The 15,354-nt window shown below is 49.4% G+C and overlaps 1 protein-coding gene across 3 annotated transcripts in view; it reads right to left on the bottom strand.

Annotated features, from left to right (window-relative positions):
• Positions 1–15,354, bottom strand: part of GJC2 (gap junction protein gamma 2) — a 39,598-nt gene that overhangs the window by 22,796 nt on the left and 1,448 nt on the right. Inside the window, exon 1 of one of the 3 annotated variants that reach the window (XM_054274272.1) lies at positions 12,392–12,458. The exons of 1 other annotated variant lie outside the window; for it this stretch is intronic. The gene's annotated coding sequence lies outside the window, so the exon portion shown is untranslated. Of the gene's footprint in view, positions 1–6,720; positions 6,809–12,391; positions 12,459–15,354 lie in introns of those variants that run through there. One more of the 3 variants, XM_054274273.1, reaches the window with a different exon arrangement.

Genomic DNA, 15,354 nt, shown 5'->3' with positions numbered 1-15,354 from the left:
GGAAAAAGAAAACTGATAAATAGACCTAAGTGATAGATAAACCTAAAAAATAGACCTTAGTGATAAATAGACCTACAAAAAGCCAGTCTCTGACCTCCAGGCAGCTTTTGGGACAGGTCTCAGTTTGTGGCTGCTCAGCTGAGATCCATTCCATCCTCTCTGCTGTGGTGGTCACTGACTGAGCACCCATCCCACCACATTTCCATATTCCAGGAAACCTCCTGAGAATTTTCTGGAGTGAAAATTCTCTGCCATCACTGACCCTGGCCATTACCAGCAGCTGAGGAAAGAAGATGAAGTGGTGGGAGGCTCTGCGTGAAAATTCAGTCTTTCCATCTCTGCTTCTTTCCCTCCCTTCCTCTCCAAGTCATCCTCCCTGCAGCCTCCAGACAGAAACAATTAAGAAACCACACCACCATCTGTGTTTCTGAGAAACTTGAAGAAACAACATGAACCAACCCCCAAATCATGTCCTGCTGAGGGGCCTGGAGCCAGAGGAGCAGCCCCACACCTGACTGATGGCACCCGACTCAATGAGCTGTGATAAATGCAGATCCTCTGAGCTTCCTTGTGTAATTTAAAAGCAGATCTGCATCCATTATCATCTTTTTTTCCTGGCTGCTTTTTGGTCCTTTTTGGCCTCAAAGCCTTGGAGCCTCCAGTTGAATCCTCTGGAGCTCATGCCAGTGTTGCTTGGCCAGCTCTGTGCTGCCCCTGGGGTGACTCCAGGCAGAAATGAGCAGGAGATCCCTGTTCCATGCCCTTTATTCCCCATTCCACCCTGTGCAATCCCACAGGGGGTTAGCTGCAGTGATGGAGTGCTTGCTCAGCATGTGTGAGGCAATGGGACTGGTGCCTGCATTCTCCTTCTGGGAACCAGATGATCTTCAATGTCCCTTCCAACCCACACCATTGGATCCTGTGATTTCCCCCTCTCCCAAGGAGAACAAGGGAAATCTTGGGTTTGTCTTCCCTTGAGCTGTGAGGGTCCTGCAGACCAGGATTGTCAGCACCAGACAGCCCTAGGGTAGAGAGTGGCTGAGATATGACAGGGGAGGGACTTGTCTGGTGGGGGACAATATCCAAACCAAGCCCAGGATGTCCCACAGAAGGTTCCTCCCATGGCATTGTCACCTTGTCCCATGTGGGACCTGATCCCAACCCTCCTGCATGGATGTGTGTCGCAGACATCTTTTATGAAAAATCCTTTCCTTAGGATTTTTCCTCCTGAGAAGCTGAGAGGCCTCAGAAACAAAATGTAAACATTGATTATCTGCTGCTGTGGAATGCAACAGGTGCATCTGTGATTGGTCTCATGGGGTTGTTTCTAATTAATGGCCAATCACAGTCCAGCTGGCTCAGACAGAGAGCTGAGCCACAAACTTTTGTTATCATTCCTTCTTTTTCTATTCTTAGCCAGCCTTCTGATGAAATCCTTTCTTCCATTCTTTTAGCATAGTTTTAATGTAATATATATAATAAAATAATAAATCAGCCTTCTGAAACATGGAGTCAGATCCTCGTCTCTTCCCTCATCCTCAGACCCCTGTGAACACAGTCACAGGATGTGCCTCTTCTGCCATGACAAAATTCAATATTATCACCCTGCCATGAGCCCAGACCCTGCTTTGTGTCCATCCCCACTTTTTCTGGGGCCCCAAAAGTGAGCAGGCCTTCTCCTGGCACACCTGAGCAGAGCAGATCCAGCCCTTGTCCTGCTGCTGCCCATTCAGAGCTCCTCACTCCACCCTTCCCAAAAATCCCGCTGACCAAGTGGGATTTCTCCTTTGGCCAAAGCCCTTCTCTCCTGCTCTCCATCTCATTGCCAAGAATTTCCAAAACCTGGCGGGAAATTAGAGAGCCAGCAAAACCTGCCCTGCCTTGGAGCTCATTTCCTGCCAGCCATCCTCTGTCAGGCACTGGGAGCAAAATATTCCAGTCTTTTCCAGGCACTAAATCACCCAGCTGGACTGGTAATGGGGGCAGCTGAACTACACCTAGTTCCAGCTATTGAAATGGTGGCAGCAGCCTCCATCCCACAGGAACTGACCCCTCTGCTGCTGCTGACATCCATTTCCAGAGGTGTTTGTGGAGCCACCACAGAGCTTGGGCTGGGTGGAGGGCTGCAGGCTCCAGGGAATGGAGATGGGATGTGGGGTGTTCAACCCAAAGGAGAAGGCAAAAGCTTCATGGAAAAGAAGGAATGGATGAGGTAGGGAGTAAACAACTTAGGGGGAAAGCGTTCTGAGGGGATGGAGTGGGGGTACAAAGCATCTAACCATTTCTCTAACGAACAGAGAATAGCTATTTTTTGTAATAGAAACAACAATAAAACTTGTAAAAACACGCAACACCACAGACAGGTACATGTCAGAAATACCAATTAATCCCAAATTAATGCAAATGCCATCTTTGTGCATCCACCTCCAATTCCAGTTATATGCAGCAATGAAGGCAGCACCAATTCCTTATACAGAAGGAGAAGAAATGAATACAGCTTCAAAGCCTGAAGAAAGAGCATCTTTGCAGAACACAAACCCACAAATTTATTACCTTCATTAAAACCCCTCCCCAAACCTGCCACAGGCCCTCTGATTCCACTCATGCAATCCCATCCACTTCCCAGGAATTACATGGATAGGATGAAATTCAGCCTGGCTGAGTTAGCCCTACCAGACTGATCATTAAGGGTCATTAAGGTTGGGAGAATGAGCTCTAAGATCATCAAGTCCAGCCATCAACCCATCACTGCTATGTTCACCTCAAACCATGTCTCTAGTAGCCATATCAATGTGTATTTGAACATTTTCAGGGATGGGACTCCACCACTACCCTGGGCAGCCTTTTCCAATGCCTGATCAACCTTTCAGGGAAGAAATTTCCCTAATATCCAATCAATACCTCATCTGGTACAAACTGAGGCTGTTCCCTCTCCTCCTGTCCCTGTTCCCTGGAGCAGAGCTGGCTGTCCCCTCCTGTCAGGAGCTGTGCAGAGCCACAAGGGCCCCCCTGATCCCCCTTTTCTCCAGGCTGAGCCCCTTCCCAGCTCCCTCAGCCCCTCCTGGTGCTCCAGACCCTCAATGTCCTTCTGGTCATGAGGAGCCCACACATGGACACAGAATTCCAGGTGTCCCAGGGGGACAATCCCTGCCCTGGCTCAAGCTGGTTGCTCACAATGCTCTGCACATCAGCCCGTTCCAGCCACAGAACCAGAGAACATCCAAATGGGATCTACAAGGACCAACACTCTCCAGTCACCACTGAAGTTCTACATTCAGAAACACCCAACGTGGTCACAGGGCTTCATAGGACTGAGAAACGGGGTCACCATGGGCTCCTCCTGCAGCTCTCAGCAAATCTGCCCAGCACAGAAGCCCACACACACCCCAGCCCATCACCTGCCCCATCCTGGCCACCCCAATTAGTCAGTGCTGCCCACCAGCTCTCCCTGCCCAGATTTGTGTGTCCAGCTCCCACTTTTGGAATTTTGGGTGCTTTCACTTGTGCTTTGGGAGATGACCAATTTTGCCTTGTCTGTCCACACAATATTAAACCAGGGACAAGAAGGGGATTTGGGAACATTCAGCCTCTCTGCTGGGCAATGCAAGGGGCTGGGTGGAATCTGCTTTCCCTGGGCAGGCCTGTTTTTGAACAGCAATTCCTGGCAGGGAAGACGAAATCCCACATTCCTCAGTGAAGGAATCTGGGTGATGTCACCTCCTGCCCAGTGGCAGCAGCATTCCTGCCCGAGCCCTCCCTCCAGGCAGCCCCTGCCTTTCCTCCAAATATTTGTTTTGGCTGGTTTTGAGGAAGCTTGGAATAACAGCAGGATGGGCTCTCCTACTGTAAGGCCTGTCCCTGAGCAGCACGTTCACAGGGCCAGGGGTTAATAGAGGCTCAAATGTGTCAGCCAAAATTTTACCGCCAGTAGCAAAGTGGGGGATTTGTTGGTTTTGTGTTGTTTTTTTTTTTTCTTTTTTCCTCCTCCTTTACAATCTGTGTGGTTCAGTGCAGGCTGAGAGATATCAGAAACCTCTTAAAACAGAAGGTTCTCTGCCTCACTAAAACACTTTGAACCAAATTCCTTAAATTTTCTTGTACTTGTGACTGGACTAGAGGCACGTAGATGTGCTTGTAATGCTATGCCCTGCCTTCCCTCCCTTCCACCCAGCAAGACACATCTACTGAGGTGCCTAATGCCAGCCAGGACCTTTCCTAAGCTGATGGCCTGGAATAAATGCCCTTTTGCCTGGCAGGGAGTCCCAGTGGATGTTTGTGGGATAAGGGCTGCAGGGTATGGAGCAACTCTGGGGTGATAATGCAGAGGCAGGACCTTGTGCCATGGTCTCCTCCAAAGGATAAAATCTCTGTGGCATCCTCCAAGACTGGATTTAAGGCACTGGGGTGGGATTTCATTGTTTAAATTTGGGTGGTCAACCCTCCCTGGAGCTGAGTGTCGCAGACATCTTTTAGGGAAAAGCCTTTCCTTAGGATTTTTCCCCCTGAGAAGCTGAGAGGCCTCAGGAACAAAATGTAAACATTGATTATCTGCTGCTGTGGAATGCAACAGGTGCATCTGTGATTGGTCTCATGTGGTTGTTTCTAATTAATGGCCAATCACAGTCAGCTGGCTTGGACAGAGAGTCTGAGCCACAAACCTTTGTTATCATTCTTTGCTATTCTATTCTTAGCTAGAGTTCTGATGAAATAATTTCTTCTATTATTTTAATATAGTTTTAATGTAATATATATAATAAAATAATAAATCAGCCTTCTGAAACATGGAGTCAGATCCTCATCTCTTCCCTCATCCTCAGACCCCTGTGAACACGGTCACAGCTGAGCACAGGGTGCCCAGAGCAGCTGGGGCTGCTCCATCCCTGGAATGGATGAGGTTTGGAGCAGCCTGGGACGGTGGAAGGTGTCCCTGCCCATGGCCCTTCCAACCCAAACCATTCTGGGGCTCTGTGACATCCTGGGACTGTCTGGGACTCATCTCAGCCTCCAGCTCTTCCCTCCACTCCTCTAGATGCCACCAACTCTTCTCAGGAACCAAAGCACACCCTGCCCAAGGTGTGGCATCCCCCTGCAGCTCTTTTTACATTTTACACTGTCCTTAGGAGTTCCCATCCCACACCAAGGTGCTGCTCACACCCCATGGATCACCCACTGCTCCTCAGCACCTGCGATGTGGAGAAGGGAAGGTGGGCATGGCTGGAGGGATCAGGAGCTGATTTCAAAGTGTGTTTCTTACGGCAGGTGGGTGAATTCTTTCCCTATGCTCCAAGATGATCCATTGCTGGCACCTGAAAACGTTTCCTGCTCTCAGACTAATTCTGCAGGACTCATGGGAGGGGGATAGTCCCGTGGAAAATGAAGAGCAGGAGGTTGTTTCTTGTGAGGGGCTTGTGAGGTTCAATCACTCTGAATCTCACAGGTGATGATGGGATCTCACCAAGACAGATTTCACTAAAACCTGAGCTGGGACACTGAGATCCTACAAAGACATAGGGAGAGGAGTGATGAGGTGGAAATGAGCCCCATTTCCAACACCAGCACAAAGTGCTGCCCCACATCTGAATTATAAAAAAACCCTTACATTTAACCAACTGCTTTTTTTCCCAAGCTGAAACCTCTTACATCTGCTGATCATCTTGTTCTGTCAGGCTGTGAGCAGCGACAGGAGCCTGAGGCACCAGCACAATCTGTCCCTCTCAGTGCCAGATGTGACCTTCAGTGGCAAAACGACCCAACCTGGATGGATCCCACCCTGCTGATGGCTGCAGTCATCTCTCCAGCAGCCCCTCAGAGCCAGGCTGGTGGAGAGATTTCACAGCCCCAGCCCTGGCTCAACCCCTCTGCAATTAGCACAGCACTTTTCATCAGCTCTCTGTTGTTTTTCAGCCCTGGTGATAAAAGGCTTCAGCCAACATTTCCAGCCGTACACAAACTGCAGCCTGCCAACATAAACACCATAAAACACTCCCAATAAATCAGGGCTCACCCTTGCTGGGGCTATTCAAATGCTCTGGAATGGCTAAAAAAGTGCTGTGGGCTGCCAGGAGGCTCTGCAGCCACAGGGAGGGACGGAGACAAACAGGGAGAAGGACTGAGAGGAAGCTGGAGCTGAGCTTCCTCCTCATCCTCCCACCCTGGGAGAGCTCTGCTCATGGAGGAATAAATAAAGGAGCTCCACGCCCACTCAGATCCTGGCTAGTGCACAAATCCTCGTGTGTTTGCCCTTAGACACAGAATTCCTTGCAGAAAGCTGAACCTGTGAGCTGGCCATGTGCCTCTCCTGTTTTCCAGGGGATCCCTCTGTGCTGTAACCACCCCACACAGCAGCTCCAGGAGCCCCCTCAGCGTTTGAGGGTGGGCACAGGAGATCAAACCCTGCATTGGCCACTGGATTTCTGCCCGATCTCCAGGCAGAAACAGCCTTGGCCAAACCCTCTGTCCAAACCAACCCCAAAAGCCAGGCAGGGTTTGGAGCATCCCCCAGGCAGGGTTTGGAGCATCCCCCAGGCAGGGTCTGGAGCAGCCCCCAGGCAGGGTCCAGCCCCACTCTGCTCACTTTGCCACGGGTCCCACCCACAGAAGGACCAGCCCCAGGTCATCCCCCAGGCTGGGGCTGAAGGAGAGGGCACGCAAGTCCTCCCTTCTCCCAAAATCCTGGAGGCACACGGTCCCTCTCCCGGCATTCCCAGCTGAGCTCCTCACCTCTGCACCCACACCAGGATGCTGGGCAGGTGTCCATGGCCCAGGCAGGGATGTCTCACGCTCCACCAGCCCAGCTCTCCCCAGCACACGCTGCCTCCATGCTCTGCAAAGCTCTGGCTCCATCCAGGCAGGCGCTGAGGCTGATCTCACCCGTGTCCCTGCAGCCTGGAAAACGCTTTGTCCGGGGATTCTGCGAGCCTGACAGCGACCACCTCCCATCAAGGCAAGCCAAGCATGCAGCACAGCCCCGTGGGAGGCAGCCTGGCTGTGGATGCCCTGGGAGGAGAGGCGGTGGGAGCAGCGAGCGGCATCCCCGGAGCCTGGCAGAAATAATGGGGTTTGGCATCTGGGGTGACCCCAAACACCTCCCCAGACCAGCCCAGGGGCTCTGGGCACTGAGGTCAGCACAGGGTCCCAGCCCTGGTGGTCTCCCCTTTTCCTGGGGGGTGTCCCAGGAGATGCCAGGCTGTCAAACCAGGTTGTGTCTACAGCAGGGATTGCTTGCAACGCCCCCGGCATCATCTTTTCCCTCTCTCTCTTTCTCCTCCCCTCCTCCTCTCCTGGTGTATTTGCAGGGATTCCTGTGGCAGGGAGGAATGGTGATTCTGACTCCATGTTCTCAGAAGGCTAATTCATTATTCTTTAATATTATATTATATTAAAGAATACTATACTAAACTATACTAAAGAATACAGAAAGGATATTTACTCAATGCTAAAAAGATAATAATGAAAACTCCTGACTCTCTCCAGAGCCCTGACACAGCTTGGCCATAATTGGCCAAGACAAAACAACTCACACCAGAATCCAATCCAACAATCTCCAAACACATTCTAGACTTATGATTGATGATTATGATGATGATGATTTTATGTTTTATTATTGTCTATAGTTGTAGTTATTAGGATGACTATTATGGTTATGGTTCTATTATGTATTATTATATTTGCTGGGTCCCCTGATGAAGGGAGGAATGGTGAATCTGACTCCATGTTCTCAGAAGGCTAATTTATTATTTTATAATACTATATTATATTAAAGAATACTAAAGTAGACTATACTAAAGAATACAGAAGGGATACTTACTGAAGGCTAAAAAGATAACAATGAAAACTCCTGACTCTCTCCAGAGTCTCAAAACTATTTGGCACTGATTGGCCAATGAGTGAAAACAACTCACACCAGAATCCAATGAAACAATCACCTGTGGGTAAACAATTTACAAATACATTCTAGATAAGCACAACACAGGAGAAGCAAATGAGATAAGAATTGTTTTCCTTTTTCTCTGAGGCTCCTCAGGAGAAAAATCCCGGGCGAAAGAATTTTTCAGAGAATGCGAATTGCCGCATCCTCCAGCCCTGCTTTTTATCATCAGCCTGATCTGCTTTGGGCGAAGCCGGGCACAGGAAGTGCAGGGAGGGAGCAAAGCGATGCTCCCGATCTGCAGAGAGCCCCGGGGCACGGGGCAGGGCCAGCACAGGCCACCGGGTCACTGAGACATCGCCTGGTGATGCTCTGCAGAGCGGCTCCTCCGAGCGGAGACACGGGCAGGGGGAGGGAAGGAAACCAGGACATTCATGTCTGAGCCAGCCTGGTTCACTGATTCTGTCTGAGGAAAGGGCTGGGCAGAGCCCTGAGCAAAGCCATTGTCACCGGCAGGAAAAAAAAAAAAAAAAAAAAAAAAAAAAGATGATGAGATGATGAAAACGTGCCTGGAGGGATTTGGCTCAGGTTCACGTTTGAACTGGTGCTGTCTGGGGCTGGCACTGGTAGGGAACAGGATTTGTGGTCGTGGCATGGATTAACCCTGCCTTGATCCAGAGGAGGGATGGGAGCACCCAAAGGTGCTCAGGGCTGGGCTGGAAGTGATTCCCCCCCAGTGGGAGATAAGCCCCATTTCGGGGCTGTTTTCCCATTGTTTTGCCCATTTCCATCCCACTGCTGGTGCCATCAGGGGCTCACTGCCCCTGCCCTGTGTTTGAAAGGTGCTTCACACCAAGCACACTTGCACAGCTCCCAGCCAGCTTAAAAGGGTGTGAAAAGCGGTGAGAAATAACAACACCAAGCAGAAATGCAGCCTTAGAGGTGCTGAGCTCCCTCAGTTCTTGCTCTGCAGAAATGGACCTGATCTCTGGGGAAATGGGGATTCTGGGTGTAAACCCCTCAGAACAGGGTCCTGTGGCTGGTGGAAAATGGGGATTCTGGGTGTAAACCCCTCAGAAAATAGGGTCCTGTGACCTCATACCATCCTGGTGTCCTGGAGCATCTGGTGCCACCCTGTGCCCCCCGCTGTGATGGTGACAGGGCCCAGCTGGTGGTGGCACCTCCCAGGGATGAGGCTGTGGAGTGTCATTAAGGATCAGGGTGATGGCACTGAGTTTAGGGGGATAGGGAAGCTGTGCTGCTCTGTGCTGCTCACAGGCATCCCAAAAACACTCCATGGAAGGGCAAGATGCAGCCAGAGGAATTTCAGGTGGATAGGAAATAAAAGTCTCCCTGGCAAACACTGGCATGGGGTGCTGGTGGCATCTGCACCTCCTGAGGGACCTCCAGCCTCTGCTGGGCTGTGGTTGCACAAATCACCCTCAGAGCCTCACCTTGCTCAGCATTCCCCACACCTCCACACCCACTGGAGCCAGGAAAAGTTGGCATCCACCCCCAGAGCACGGAGAAAGAGCAAAAAGTCAAACTGAACAAAAAAAGAGAGTGTGCAACTCTTAGAGGAGCAGTTCTGACCTGCTCAAGGGCTTGGCTTGTCCTTATAAAGTCACTTCATGTCAGAACCCAGGACATTCCTCTGGCTGCCCTGGATGGCTCCAGACCCTGGCAGGGGGCTCAGAGACCTTGGCACAGAGTCACAAACACCTGTGCCTTTGATTTTAACCCATGGAAACAATTACCAGCTTTGTGTGAGGAGTTACAAGCCACAAGAGTTTGAGAAGAATGACAGTGAATTTGTCACAGGGTGAAAAAGTAGAATTTTGGGGTTTCAGAATAGGGGTTCAAGAGGCAAGATGGAGGAATCTGGGTGTGTCCTGTCCTTCTTCTCCTTCTTCCTAGCCTCCATCTTGTGGGTGATGGTGGCACTTCTGGATTGGTTTAGAGTAGAGACAGACTGTCTAACACAGGTGATAGGAATTGGAAAATTATTGTAAAATTATTGTAAATAATGCACACATAGGTTTTAGTATGAAAAGCCAACACCACCCCAAGGGTGGTCAGAGTGCCTCAACCCGACCTGCCAGACAGATCTCAGCAGGTCAGAGAAAGAATGGAATAGATAAGAGAAAAGAAACAGCCTTGAAATGCAGAACCGATGAATCTCAACTTCTTCTGTGGTTGTGGGGCTGGGAAAAAAGACTTTTAAAACCTCAGGAGCCATTTCAACCACAGAAACCCAAGAACTTCATTCCTCAGGGTGGGACATGGGATCCTCACCCTCTGAGGATGCAGCCAGAGAAACAGTGGCACAACCCATAGCACCAAAAATGGGAGAGGCAGGGAGAGAAACAAATTGCTCCAGCAAAGTTTATCCTCATGTACCTTAATTAATTTATAGCATGGGGCTGCTCCTTTGCTATCCATGTGCCCTGTCTTCTACAGGCTGCAACGTGCAGAAACCCCACAAAAACTCCTTTATTTTCCCTTCTCCTGGCAGCAAGGAGCAGAAACCATGTGGATTTTCATGGCTGCTCATCAATCTCCAAGGGACAGAGCAGGTCAGAGGGAGCTGGGCAGCCTTAAATGTGACCCTGGGGTGAGCACTGGGTGGAGGAACTCCAGCCAGGCCATAAATGAGAGGAGAAGAGAGCTCTCCCCAGCCCTGGGGTCAATCAGGAATATGGTGCACACCGTGTTGCAGGGGAAGGAGGGGTTTCCTTGTGACACACAAAAATAAAACCCTCCTGGTATTTTGGTCTTGGACAAGACCCAAGGATTGTCTGGGAAATGGCTCTCCCAGCTTGCAGGAGGAGCAGATTCCCCATCTGTTCCTGTTCCCATTGTCTGGAGCTGGGATTTCCTCCCTGTGCCTCTCTAAGGAAGTTTGGACACAGGGCAGGTTGCCCTCCTGTGGCATTCCAAGGGAATTTGGGGGAAAGGAGAAGGTCCCAGGGTTTAAGGGACTCTGTTTCCCTTTGGGGGGTCATGGAATTTGTTCTCCTCCCACCAGGAGAGAACACAGCTCTCTACCAATAAATTCATTCAGCCAAACTCCTGTGCTTGGGATGGAAGAGCTTTTTGGGATGGGAGGAGATGGAAGGAGGAATTCCCTCCCCTCCCAGGCCACCTCATGAACAATGGGGGTCAGGAGCTCCTTCCAGCCCCCTCCTCCAGGAAATCCTTTGGGCAACTAAATCTGCAGAATCTGGAGGAAAAAGGGACACAGCTCAGGGTCATCCATCAGCCACAGGGAAGATATTTAGGATTTTTGTTGAAGCTGTGGAACTTCACCAGCATCTCCACATGAGGTTCATCCCAGGAGCCTGAGGTGGGGATGGGGGATCCACGTTGGAGATCCCAGTCCAGAGGAGCATCCTGGGTGTTTGGTAGCCCAAGGAGAGTTTTCTCACAAGGAAGGTTGGCCAGGAAGATGAGGCCAGCCAGGAGCAGGTTCAGCTCCCATTGGTGGTGATGCTGTGAGCCATGGGCTCCCCCTGCCTCAGGTTCCCCTGCACAGGAGGGAACACAGGCTTTGCAAGGTGTTTGGGATGTGAAGGTGAAAAGGGCGCTCGCAGCCTTGGATCTTATTTTAAAAACAACCCAAAAACACCTTACAGAGAAGATAAACTCATCATGGATCAGACACACCAGCTGCAAATCCACATCTGCTGCTGGATGAGCCCCCATGGCTGCTGCTCTCCATGCCTGGCCTCAGAGGATGCAGGAGCAGGGGGACCTAAGCTGGTGATCCCCAAGCCAGGAAGATGCACATCCCAAATTTTGCAGGAACCTCGGGAATGGAGCACAGGATCAGCAGGAAAATCAGAATCTGGCGTTCCTCCCCCAGCATGGGTGGTCTGAGATACGAGGAGACAAGGGATGGAGACTGGCCAGGAGGTCCCGGAGCTCAGAGGGGTTTCACAGGATCCCAGAATGGTTTGGGGTGGAAGAGACCTTAAAGATCACCTCATTCCACCCCTTGCACTGTCCCAGGCTGCTCCAAGCCCCATCCAACCTGGCCTTGGACACATCCAGGGATCCAGAGGCAGCCACAGCTGCTCTGGGAATTCCATCCCACCCCTCCCCACCCTCACAGGGAAGAATTCCTTCCTTTTTCCATGAGGAAAAAGCTGCACCACGTTCGGTTTAATCCCAGACTGGCTGGACACGGCTCTGCTGTGCCCTGCGTGCCGGGGGATGATTCACGGCAGCAAAGCGTGCACAAACCCACGCCAAATAGGGATGTTGTGGCTCTCACCCCTGCAGGAAAGGCACCACAGGAACACCCAGGCTCAACAAACCAAATTTCGGCATTTCTCACCCCAAAAATTGGGAAAGGGCGGAAAAGGAAGAGCGGGGTGGGAGCAGAGCAAGGGGTGCAGCACAGGGAGTGGATCCGCAGCGCGCTGAGCTACAAACCACCGGCAAAACCAGGAGGAGGGAGAACAAAACAAAGCAAAACAAAACAAAACAAAACAAAACAAAACAAACGCGAAAGTAACATACAGAGAAGCGCTGGGCTCAGTCTGTCCCAGAATGGTCCCATCCTGGCCAGCCTTGGTGCCTGGATCCCCGTCCGGAGCCGCTCCCAGCGCCGCTCTCCTCCCTCCTGCCTCCCTCCCAGCACAGCTCTGACGTGGGACGGGAAAACTCCTCTGGATCCGCGCTCCCTGCCACACCAAGGATTCCTTTGCTTCCCTCGATTTTTTGGGGTTTTTCTTCCCAGCCAGCGTGAAAAACGCCATAAAAAAATACAGCGAGATGAATTCAACTCTCTCGCTCTACCAGAGCCCAGAGCGGGGTTTGTGGTGGGGGAAAAAAAAAAAAAAATCAAATAATTCAAATAGTTGAAGGGTTTAGGGCTAAAAATAGCAGAAAGAGCTCCTTGGAGCCGGGAGAGGAAGGCGGGAAGCGGAGGTGCTGCAGCTGGATAAGAATGTTTCCTTCTTGTTTGGGATTTCTTTTTCCTTTCTGCACCAAACCTGGTGGAAAGTTGGCACAAACTCTCCCTTAGAGTGAAACACTGCAGCACCACCAAAAAAATGCATTTCCCCCTCAATTTTTATGCCCAAAGCAGTGCCTGTTGGTGAAATTTTGTATTTGAATGTTTTTTGTTGATCAGAGGCTCCTATCCCAGCCCCTCCTCATCCCTGTTCTGCCTTCCCAACCCCATTTCAGGGCAGGGGGAACATCTGGAAGGGAAAACGGCTGGAAAGGGACAAGAGGGACATTTTCCTCCTGCTCTCTGCCAGAGGGATTTTTCTCAATTTTTCTCTCCTATCCCAGCCCCTCTTCATCCCCATTCTCCCTTCCCAACCCCATTTCAGGGCAGGGGGAACAGCTGGAAGGGAAAACAGCTGGAAGGGGACAGAGGGACATTTTCCTCCTCCTCCCCCAGCCCCTCCTGCTTTCTGCCAGAGGGATTTTCTCAATTTTTCCCCCTCTTCATCCCTGTTCTGCCTTCCCAACCCCATTTCAGGGCAGGGGGAACATCTGGAAGGGAAAACAGCTGGAAGGGGACAGAGGGACATTTTCCTCCTCCCCCAGCCCCTCCTGCTCTCTGCCAGAGGGATTTTCCTCCCCCCTGTGCACATCCCTGCTGCAGAGGGGGGGATGCTGCCCCTGTCTCAAAGCCACCAGCAGGGATTCAATAATTGCCCCACGCCGAGGCCACAACCCCTGGCACGTTGTCATCTGCTCCTTCCCCTTGCCAGCCCGCATGATTTTCTGGCTGACCTCACAAAAATTGATGTTTTCCTTAAAGGCCCCGTGTTTGTGAGGGGAGATTTGGCTTCCAGGAGTCCAAATCAGTGAGGTTTTACTCGCTGCTATTAAAGAAAGCCCCAAAACTGAACAAATCTGGCATGAAGAAGGCCCTAAACCTTTAAAATCTGGTGGCTTTTCATCTTTTAAACATACACAACCCTCAGCATGTCCTCCATGTGAAACTCCTCAAAATAACTTGGTTTTTCCTGGTCTGAAGGAAATTTTAAGAGATGTCCTTGCTCCTCAGAGCAGCTGGGACGGGGCAGCCAAGTTTGCATCCCCTAATTTAATTTCTCAAGTGTTTTTGTGCTCTCCAGCTGCTCTGGGGAAGGAGCAGGCTGGGAACAGCCTGGCTGGCTGGGCAGGGGTTATGTGATCCCAGGAGGAGCTTTCCAGAGGAAATCAGCTCTGGGATGCTCCAGGGATGGAGGAGGAGGAGGAGGAGGAGGAGGGAGGAAGCACCACAGCGCTTGCTCCTGCAGCTGCTGCTGCCCTTGGCACAGTCACGAGCCCAAAGTTCAGCCAAAATCTGAGGATTTCAAAGAATTTTCTTGCCCAAAATTCCTAGGAAAATCCTTTTTGTAACCACACAGCTCAAAACCAACCTTAAATATGCTCCTTAAAAAAAAAAAATCTCAGCCCTGCTCTGTATCAGACTCTGAGCAAACTCTCATTCAGCCTTGTGTAAAAGGGTTCCAAGCAAAATCCTGGGTTTAAATTTTAAGGGATCCTCCAGACGCCGATGGAGTTGGATTTCTGTATCTTATGCAAATGTTTAATGCAAAACATTTTGCAGGTTTAGGAAGAAAAGATAATTTTCCAGGTTCTCAGTGCTGCCTTGATACGTGCAATATATAAAATATAATAAATACACAACATATTACAAGGATCAGTGAGACGGTGACACAGACTCCTGGGGTGAGGAACTTCATTTCCCTCCCCAGTTTTTTTTTGCTCCCAGATCCACAATCCCACCCTGTCAGTGCCACCCCCAAAGAGCCCCATCCTGGTTAGGAGGTGATAATGAAAGAACATAAAAAATATTTAAAAAAACCATAAAAAATTTAAAAAAAAAATAAATAAAACATTCTTATAGATAATGAGATGTCCATGAGAGCAGTTCCCAGTGCTGTGAAGTCTTCCTTATAGGAAGAACAGGCCTTTTGTTGTATTTTTGTTAAGTTTTAATAAACTTCTTAAATTTTCAAAGTGAGCAGTTGTTTCTCACAACATTAAAAGAAATTTATCCGTCATTATAAAAAAAACCCTATAACAACAACTTCAAGTCTTAAAACCCGACAAAATTACTTACATCAACTTTATTTCTGCCTCAACTTACCTCAAACATAACCTTAAAACAATTAAACCAATTACAGTATTAGCTAAATTTAAAAAAAAAAAATTCAGTACTACTTCCATTACAATTAACAACACAATAACAAATTATTATGTTATAATGACAGATTATTATGTTATGCTATAATAAAAAATTGCTGTTATAATAACAAATTATGTTATATCATAATAAAAACTTATTATGCCATGCCCTAATAACTAATTATTATGCTATGTTATAATAAATTATTATGTTATGCTATAGCATAATAACAAATTATGTTATGCCATGATAACAAATTATATCATAATAACAAATTATTATGTTATAATAACATATGATGTTATGTTATATAATAATAAATTTT

This window comes from Melozone crissalis, unplaced genomic scaffold (genome assembly GCF_028551555.1).
Source record: "Melozone crissalis strain CALT ecotype California unplaced genomic scaffold, PUWL_Pcris_2 ptg000016l_1, whole genome shotgun sequence".
Taxonomy (NCBI): domain Eukaryota; kingdom Metazoa; phylum Chordata; class Aves; order Passeriformes; family Passerellidae; genus Melozone; species Melozone crissalis.
The sequence above is the reverse complement of the archived record's forward strand: the minus strand, read 5'-3'. Positions and strand labels throughout refer to the sequence as shown.